This window comes from Gavialis gangeticus, unplaced genomic scaffold (assembly GCF_001723915.1).
Source record: "Gavialis gangeticus isolate Ggan-Ray unplaced genomic scaffold, GavGan_comp1, whole genome shotgun sequence".
NCBI classification, from domain to species: Eukaryota; Metazoa; Chordata; order Crocodylia; family Gavialidae; genus Gavialis; species Gavialis gangeticus.
The window spans coordinates 152,475,230-152,485,699 of NW_017729024.1; positions in this window are offsets into that span (position 1 = coordinate 152,475,230).

Here is a 10,470-nt window from a genome sequence, read left to right on the forward strand (position 1 = left end):
TCCCCCCCCCCCCCACCCTGGTGCTATGGGACTCCCAGCTCCCCACAGGAGCTGGGAACTGAGCAGCACCAGGACTGGGGAACTCTTCCTTTCCCACTCTGCCAAGGGCTTGGCGGCAGCTGTCCCATCAGTGCTGACAGCTGCTAGCTGCCCCACTGGAGGGACAGCTCCTTGCCACCCTAGCTGAGTGGGAATCCCTGTCCAGCTGGGGGCTCACTGCTAGCTGCCTCACTGGCAGAACAGCTCCTGGCTGAGCAGGGAATCCCTGCCCACCCAGGGGCTTGCTGCTAGCTGCTTCACTGGATGACTGGGGCAGGGGGCTGGGGGCTGGGAAAGATTTGCTCCCCCACTCCCCAAAGCCCAGGCCTGATCTCAATGTCCCTGCCCTGAACTGTACTCATGCTCTCATAGAAAGCTTAGTGTGCAGTAATTTTTCTATGCATTAATTGCACATATAGACATACCCAGTGTCAGGTATAAAGACAGGGTGGCACCTTAGAGACTAACTGGTTCAGACAAGCATAAGCTCACTACATCATCTGCTTGATTTCAGACTAACACAGCTAACTGCTTCTAGATTCAGTGTCTTTATTTATTTATTTATTTTAATTTCAGCTACTCTGGACCCTATAAACCCTTCCACATCATGTAATTGAAAAAGTCCTCTTTTTAATTTATAGTTCAATTTCTTGTGTTTTCCCTTGTTTATCATCTCAGATTCTTCTCTAAATTTTCCACAGCTTCTAACAAACCTTTTTCAGTGGGGACCCTCCACTTTTTCACCATAAAACCTTGTGCTTTGCCTGACAGTTACTTCTCCTTAATCAGGTGCAGCTACAAACAAACTTCTAATTGCCTCTGTCTGTGAATCAGATCTGGACTAAAGCCCATCTGCCCACAATGGAACATCACTATCTACCCATCCCAATCAGAAAAGGATGTTATGGTGCACATGGAGGGCAGAATTTATTAAATGCACTTGTTTCTTTTTTAATTAATTAGGAGAAAAAGACTTGGATCCAGACTGAAACCATAGTCCTGTGACCTACAGTACCTCCTACAGGATACTTCAGTGGATTTTTGTTTGCTAGTCAAAATCTAAGTCTATACACTAACACTGGCTGTGTCTACACAAGATGCTGACTGAGCAGTCGTTTTAGTACTTGTATAAACGAGTACTAAGTGACTGCACAGTTACCTATGTTACACTAGCATTGACAAACAGTTGTTTTGTGACACTGACTATGCAGTAGCCTGAGATTACTGTGCAGTAGCATCACATTATGGTTTCTGCTGTGCAATGCTACTGCATAGCAGTCTGGGGCTACTGCACAGCCAGTGTCTTATGTAGACACAGCCACTGTATCACAGAATCATAGCAAAGTAGAACCTCCAGAAGGGACCTCCAGAGGTCATCTAGCCCAACCTCCTGTCTGCTCAGGATCATCCCCTGTTACCAAAACTACATGGGCAAACTACCATACAACCACAATGCATAGCAGCCTAAGCTGCCGCTGGCCACCATTGTCCCCTTGGTTTACGGATGTGCTCCTGCTGCAAGGACTGTGAACATATGCTTAAGGGATGCAAGGAAAACAGCTATACCCCCACTACAGATGAAGGCAAAAACTCTCACAGTCTGTACCAATCTGACTATGCTGTAAAATTCCTTCCTGACCCCAAACATATCAATCAGTCTGGCCCCAAGCAGAGGGTCAAGGCCCTCTAGCTAGTAACCTCCAGGTTTTAACCCCAGCAGAAGCACTGGAACACCCCAGTCAGAATCCCTAACCTTGGCTGCAGCCAACACCCAATACTTCTGAAGGAGGGAGGAGGAGGGACAAAAAAAAGCAGCTGCAGCTCTGGCACATGAAGCAACAGGAGGGGACAAAAACTTCCTTCCTAGTCCCATGGAGCAACTAGCAAAGCCCAGAAGCAAAACTTCCTTCCATTCTGACATGGATCCATTTATAATTACCCTTTGCTTGCATCTATCAAGTCATCTGTCTATGCACTTTATAATAGTGTTGTCTAGACAACATTTCTCCGATTTGTTTATAAGAAGGTCATGTTGTTTAGCAGCTCACTCAGTATGCAAATTGGATCCTGCCTTGATTACTGATCTGTTGACTGAAAATACAAATAAAATGTATAGTTAGGGCAGGCATGGGCACAGGCCATCAGACCCTATAATAGTTGGCTGAATCCCTAAACAAAAAGACCCACTTCCACACACTACTGGGGGAAAGAGATATTGATTAAGAGGGACAACAAGCAAAGTAACAATACCAGCAACAACCACCACTGCAAACAACGTTGTTCTGGCTACACTCAGGATGAGCTATCAGCCTCCCACAACCTCCAGCTCCCAATCCCGGTCTCTCAGGCTGTCTCCAAGGGAGGAAGGCACACTGCCCTCTAGCTTCACCTATGGGAACAGACACTCAGTCCTCACACAAACCCTTCACAAACACATACCTGCACCTTCAAGCATCTCAGCTTCTCAGGCACTCACCCCCCAAATTTTCACCTCACCTCACCACTCTCACCTTCAGCCAGCCCCCAGCTCCCCGGTGTGAATGCTTCAGATCTCCAAGAGCCACTCACTGCTGGACTACGGAGAGTGCCAACCTTGACTGCTTCCACCCTTACTGCGTGCAGGATATTGGCTCTGTCTGGGAACCCAGTCCACAGATGCCAAAGAGCCTTTAGCTGCCAGAGCTCTCAGGACCTTCCAGGCATCAAAGGATCCCACGTGCTAGGTATTCACTCAATCCACCAGGCTCACTCCCTCATCCCAACTCAACTCAAGCACAAACTCCTCTCAGACTCACCCTGTCTCTCAGGAGAAGAGGGACAAGGAGGAGAAGCAACCTCCAAGAGAACCCACAAAAACTTAGAGTCCAGTTCCTGGGATCCAAGGGCCAACTGGTTCCAGACCGATTTACTTGCTCACACAGGAATGTGAAGAACTCACGGCTCTCCTCAGCAGCACGTGCCCAAGGAACAAGAAACCTTCTTGCCGGTGGGCTTTTATGTGCTGATAGTCCTCACACTGACCCATCACGTGCCTGTGCACACACTACCATTCCATTGCACGCCACACCACTGTATTGCACGCAGCATCCTACTTTTCACTCGCTATTCCCCTCAAGTTTTACCTCAGCAGGAGGATGCATTCTTCCTGCCTAAACCACTCAAGCACTGTCCACAGTCATACCCTGAAAGTAAGCAAATGACCACATCAGTTCAAGGAGTTCACACTATTCTGGAACTGTCTGACCAGTGTAAGCAACTGCATGTGCTTCACTACAGAGGGGAAGAGCCATACCAAAACTAGGCCCTCGGTGTGGGATTATTTGTTCATAGAAAATCCATGCTGGATGCTTGTAATCAACTTTTCCTTCTCCAGCTGCTTGCAAATAGACTTCCTTATGATATGCTCCAGTAACTTCCTGGGTACTAAGAGGAGAATAACCCATCTACAGTTCCCACGTCCCCTTTTTGCCTTTTTTTTTAAAAGGGGCAATAAGTTGGCCCTTTTCTAATCCTCTGCCACCTCACCCGTCTCCCACTACTTCACAAATATTATTGGCAAGGCCTCCAAGATCTCTTCTGCCAGCTCCTTCAGTAACCTGGGATAAAGTTCATCAGGCCCTGCTAACTAGAATTCATTCAGACACATCAAAAGCTCTCCGACTGCTTCTTTTGATATCTCATCCCTCAGCTTGTCCCCTTCCTTACCCAAATAATGCTCGTTATCCCTCTCAATGCAGCCTTTTTTTTGTGAGCATTGTGGCAAAGTAGTTATTGAGCAGCTCCACCTTCTTTGCATCTTCCAGTAAGAATTTACCCTCACTGTAGTGAATCCACAGTTTCCATGGTCTTTCTTTTCTGGCCAACATAGTTGTAAAACCTCTTCTTCATGACCTTAACTTGCCTCTTGCCGCAACAAGTGAAGTTCTTTTCTTTCTTTTTTCTTTTTTTTGCCTGGATGCTTTCCTTTTACTTTTGAGGCATCCTAGAAGTTCCTTCTGCAACCACACTGGTCTCTTCCATTCTTCTTAAGCTTCAATTGTATGACAACGGCTTCTTGTTGGTCTCCCAGTATTGTGCTTTTTAGAAGCCCCTAGCCCTCCCAAGTGCCTTTATCCTTCAGTTTATCTTCCCATGGCACCGTGCCTACCATATCTTTAAATCAGTTGAAATCTGGCTTTTTGAAATCCAGTGTTTTAATTTTGCTGCCCTCATGCTTTCCCAGTGTCAGGACCCTAAATTCTATCATATTGTGATCACTTCCTCCCAAGTTTCCCACCACCTTCACATCCTCCACTAGTTCTTCCCTGTTGGTCAATACAAGATTCAAGATCCCCTAGTTTTATACTCAACTTTCTGGAACAGAAGTTTGTCCTCTACATGAACTAGGAACTTGGTTGACATTTTACGTTTAGCTGTATATTCTTTGACAAGATATCTGAAAATTTGAAACCTCCCATCAATACCACATCATAACTTTTGAATAATTTTGTCACCTCCTTCAAGAGAGTCTCATCCATCTCTTCTTCCTGACCCAGTGGTATATAATAAATCCCTACTATTACATTAGTGCTGTATCTTTTACCTTTAATCTTCACCCAACTACATTCTGATCTGCTACCTTCTTTCTCCTGAACCAGGGAAAAAGCACACACTTTTTTTTAAGTACAAGGCAATGCCACCACCTTTTTTCCCAACCTTCTCCACCCAAAACAGACTGTTGCCCTCAATGTTGTTATTCCAGTCATAAAAGCTGTCCCACCACGTCTCTCTGATACTAATCAGATCATAGTTCCTTTTATAGTTTGTGACTTCCAGCTCATCTTGTTTGTTCCCCATACATATACAAATACAAGCAGTATATCAGACATATTTTGCATTTTGACTTACTCATTTCCCTTTTGCACCACTTGTTACTGTCCTGTGACTTTCTGGCCATTTCCCACAATTGAACTATTGCTTCTGAAACTTTCCCCTCTGGATTGTTTGCTCTGTTGTTGGAGGGTTTTGTTTACCATCCCCTGTGGGAACCTAATTTAAAGCTTTCCTTACTAAGTTAGTCAAACAACTCCCAAAGGTACTCTCTTGTTCTAGTCAGATGGATTCCGACTCTTGATAGCAGTTCTCCTCCCCATAAAATATGCCCACTGTCAAAGAATCCAAAGCCCTCGTGTTGACACTACTGTCTCAGCCATGCACATACTTCCATGATACAATGGTCCCTGTTAGGGCTCTTACCTCTCACAGGGAGCACTACTGAGGACACCATTTTTGCTTCAGATTCCTTAATCCTCCTGCCAAAAGCCTCAGTCTCCTCTGATCTGCTCAGTGTCATTCCTGATAGTATCATCAGTGCTTATGTGGACAAGCAGGAAAGGGTAGTGGTCTTGAGGGATGGATGAGCTCTGGCAATATTTCTTTGATGCTCAAATATGGACTCTAGGCAGACAGCATACCTCCACAAACTCTAAATCTGGACAAGAAATTCGACCTTTTGTCCCCTGCAGAAGGGACTCACCAATCACCACCACTCTTCTCTTCTTTCTTGGTGCAATGGTCTTAAGTGCCCCCATCCCTGGGGCCCTGTACTTCCTGATCTCTAGACTGCTGGGTCCTCTGGGCAGGGCTGCCTCTAGGGGTGTGTGGGGCCCAGGGCATATCAGCTTGTGTGGGGTCTGTGCAAGGCGGGGTAGGGGGATCAGGGAGGCGAGCGGCCAGAGCATGGAGCGGTGGAGGGGGGCAAGCAGCCGGAGTGCGAAGCCGGCAGTGCACGGCAGCCATGCAGAGTGGTGGCACCTTTGACACTGTCTGAGGGACCACCCAAAGCATGCGGCCTAGGGCAGTTGCCCCAATTCACCCCTGCCAAGGGACTGCTCTGCCTCTGGGCCTTGCCTGCTGATGTTCTCATCTGTCCTTTCCCAAAGCTGTTCCACTGCAGAGTGCTTAAAAGCAGTTTCTGGAGTTCTTATGGCTACCCCTAATACTGTCTCTCTGGCTTTCAATACTGAAGTTTCTTGTGTTCTCTTCTCCTGTTATAACATGCAAGTCATTAAAGGCTGGGTTCCATTCAGCTTTACCCATGAGGAGCAGTACCTTATTTCACAGAGTTATGACCCTGTTTTAGTGATTTAAATGAAGTTACTCTTGGAGTTAGGTATTACTAGATAGAAGACTATAGTCCTGAATCAAGCACTTGTGAATCCTTGCTGCACTCTGGTACTTATGGTAAGGCACACAGAGTGGCTTACCACAAGTACCTTCAGACTACCTTAACAGAGCCTTCTACTCAACTGGTGAATTGGCAAAGTTTGTGTGCTGAGACCTTAGTAGTCTACAGACAATAGACATAAAGGAGCCATTCACTGCAGTTTCTGGGGGGTGTGGGAGGTCTGTTAATTCTAAAGTTTTCATTTGTATGGCCTGTATAATGGGATATATATGGAGTGGAAGACAGTGCCAAAGCTAAGTCAATAGGATTGCAAGAGCTGTAAAGCAGGGAAGTCAGTCTCCTGTAAGTAAGGTCAGAATATTTAAATAATTCCAAATAAAACCCTCTTGTTCCTCAAAATAAGAAGAGGTAGTACCGATTAGCTGCATGTCAGCTGATTCTAATGTTTGCAGTGCAATTCACTTTGTTTTTAATAGTACTCCAGTTGAAAAGATTTCTGTCTTAGCATTCATGGAAAATTAACTAATAATGAGCTAGTCATGAATGACACAATGATCATTTTAAACAGATAAAGCCTAAATCACAGTTATTTTATTTATAATGTATACCATTATTGCCAACCGCAGTTGCAAGTCATCTTAATCTAAAGTGCTTATAATGTGGCATCTGGCTGAAATCGGACTCAGCACCTTGTTTGGAAATAAGAAGAAAGATTCAATCATCTGAAACCTATGAATATTACTCCAAAATGCAGGGACCATTTTTATTTCTAGGCACAATAGCATCACTGAAATTGGTAGAAAACAGCAATGTTTTCTGAGACTTGAAATAGTGGAATCCTTTTACCAAAAAACAAAAAAAACAAAAACCCCTAAAAATTGGCAAAATGTTATTTTTAGGTGTTCTTTAAATTGGTCTTTCCTAGCTTCTTTACCAAATTGTTCCTTTATATAAAGTACAGCACTAAAGTACACAATGGTCCCTATGTCAACTCACTCACACAAGAAAGCATGTGCATAGCAATATGTTCACACATCAGACTGTATAGTTTCTTAATTTCATATGAACCCTGAGTAACACAAACTTCCTATTACATATGCTTCACTCATCTCAGACAGATGATCACTGGGACATTATGTAGCAGGATTAATCAATGGGAAAAGGAGAGAATAATATATAAGTAGAGTTTTAAATTACCACCATTAATTTAATGTATAAAATTCTGTTAAGAGATTACCATGAGTAGTTTCCGAGAAAGAAATCTTAACTGAGAAGAGATGATTTTAGGGAATGCCACAATTAAAAATATTGCAGTATTGGTCCAAAACACTATTGCAAAATGTGTTAGGTATCCAGGCTTAACTGCATTGGTCTAGAGGCAAAAGGAATCAAAACACATTGCAGAGGCCAACTATTAGACCAACTAGTAAGGCTGTGTGGAGCTTCAGTAGCTGATTCAATTCAGAGGAGATTCGGCCCAATTTGGGGACCGAACCTCCGAATCTGAATCAAATCAACAGATGAATTAAAAGCTCCAAATTTATTTGGAGCTTCAAATAGATTCAGAAAAACTTTGTCCACTTCGGAGATTTGGCCATAGACTAAACAGGCACCTGACAACTGCCTCCAGCTGGTAAGTCTGTTGGGGGAAATTGGGGCTGGAGCTGGGGCTGGGACAAGCTGCCCAGCCGGGGCAGTGGGACATGTTAGCACTCGGAACATAGGCTCTTCCCTGCTGCCACTTGCCCAGCTGGCACGGAGGGGAGGGGGGCAGGTAGGGCATCGCTCACTCCAGGTGGAAGGAGGCAAGCAACAGCAGGGCAGAGCCCCCACTACCAGCACTGCTGCGCCCACATCCCATGCCCCTTGGCAAGTAACAGCAGGGCAGAGCCCGCGCTTCCAGTGCTGATGTGGGCGCAGCAGCACTAGAAGCAGGAGCTATGCCTTGCTACCACCTGGAGCAAGCCGTGCCTGCATTGCTGATCCAAATCACCAAATCAGCGCTGAATCTTCCGAAGCCAATTCGGCTAAATTGATTCAGGACAGTGATCCAAATCGAATCGCTGTCCTCTGAACCGTCCGAATCTGAATCAAATACTTCCCTGTTCACACAGGCCTACAAACTAGATATTTGCAAACAAATGTTTTATTTATTTGCAAGTTTTTAGACACACACACCCTTCATCAGGCATAAGAGAGAACAGAGATTGTAAAAGTTCTCCTAGGTAGAAATGAAAATTCATATTTCACAGGAGAAATATAAACCTCCCATTTACAGATGGTAAAATCTCCCATTTGGAATAGTTCATTTTGTCCAGGGTAGGTAGGGTTACCATACGTTCATGTTTTCCCAGACATGTCCTCTTTTTTGGGCCACTGTCCTTCTGTCTGGGCAGGTTTTTGAAATGCGAGCAAATGTCTGGGTTTTTGCTCTGTCTCTACTTTCCTGGGGTGGATGCTTGGGGCTGGGAGCAGCAAGCAAGGTGACTGGCTGTCAGGGGTCACGTAGTCTGTGCACGGGCTCTGGCAAACTCCCAGGTAAGAGACGCAGATTGTTTGTGTGTGTGCATGCACGTCTGTGTGCGCTGAGTGGACAGCAGGACTGGGGGGCAGGGTGGGTTGGCAGAGGCTTGAGAGTGAGGGGCAGAGGCAGGGCACAGACATATCACTCCCCCTCATCATATAACCCCCCCTCTCCTCTGCCCCACCCTTCCCCCTCTCCTGCCCACAGGTGTCCTCTTTTTTGGTACTGAAAATATGGTAACCCTAGATTAGACACAAAGAAAGGTTGAAAAAGTCTTTTTACCTCAAAGTTGTCTAATGGCCAGCAAGATGTAGAAGCACATTTCCTTCAGGTTATGATGTTTCATATTTCACAGAAGAGTGGGATGATGAAAAGTAGGCCTGTGTAAGTAGGCAGGTATTTGATCTGGCTTTGGATCCAGCTGCTTCGGATGTCAGTGACAAGATCCGGAGCTCCAGGTCGGTTTGCCGCTTTGATCCAGCCAAAGCGGCTCTGAAGCTTCAGAACCACCTCGGAGATTTGGCCATAGGGTATAATGGAGGATCAATGAAATATCTATAACTTTTTTGTTTCATCTCTGATTTGAGTGAAATGTTCCAGGCTGGTAGCCTCTGCTGAGAGTATGAAGCCTGCCAAGTTTCAAGAAGATAGGTTCAGGGGTTTCGGGGAAACTGCACCTTAAGCTGTTGACAGGCAAAACACATGAAATAAATGACCCTGTGTGTGTTAAGGTGCAGTGGGCTGAAAACTGCAGGGATGGTAGCCCCTGCTGAGGCCACAAAGCCTGCCAGTTGTGTGTGTGTCTTTCTGGGGGAGTCTGTCTTCTGGGGCCCTGCACCTCTGGCTGCTAACAGGCAAAACTCATGATGTGGGTGGGTGCTTGGGTGACTGCATCTGTCTTGGGGCACAGGGGGGTGGAATCTAGTGCAGGCCTGGGTGCTGGGGCCCTGCCAGCCCATGAAGCCTGCCAGCTATGTATGTGTGTCTCACTGGGGGAGTCTGTCTTCTGGGGCCCTACACCTCAAGCTGCTGACAGGCAAAACTCATGATGTGGGTGGGTGACACTGTGGGTGTGTTAAGGTGCGCTGCACCCTTCCTAGCACTGGGGCCTCTGCACAATAAGGCAGTGTGCCCCAGTGAGGCCTTCTCCTCCCCTACAGTCTCACGTCCGATCCACCACTTTACGTGACAACAGGTAAAATAACTTAGCTGGCTCAACACCAGCAGCAGCAGCAGCAAAGGTACCCAAATGGAATTGTCACAGAGCCTGTCATTTTATAAAGAAAATGACAGCAAGAAGTAAAGATGTTGTGTTCTGTTGGACATATGATGTTACTCATGGTGTGTGATGGCTTATCTTGTGTTTTTATGTCTATTTGTATTATGAAAAAAAAGGAGTTCTTAAAAATATATATATCTTTGGAAGCTTTAGGGTTGAAAACCCCTTTGTCAGGATGAGGAAGTATCTGCAATTGGTCCTGTATGGAAGGAATAGTAAAGAAGCCAGAGGCTGGCCTGGCCCACAATGCAGGCAAGAAAGCCAGTCAATGAAAAGAAAATGGAGGCGTCAGGGGATGAGGGACAGGCTGGGGTGTGGGGTAGAGGGGAAAGGGGGATGTAGCAGCGCAGGTAAAAGTGCAAAGGTACCTGGGATGTCAGGTGTCCGGCAGGTCGCAGTGTGCCAGAATTCCACTGTGTATATGGAGTCCATGAGTTTCTGTACCTACTACCTAGGAGGCTG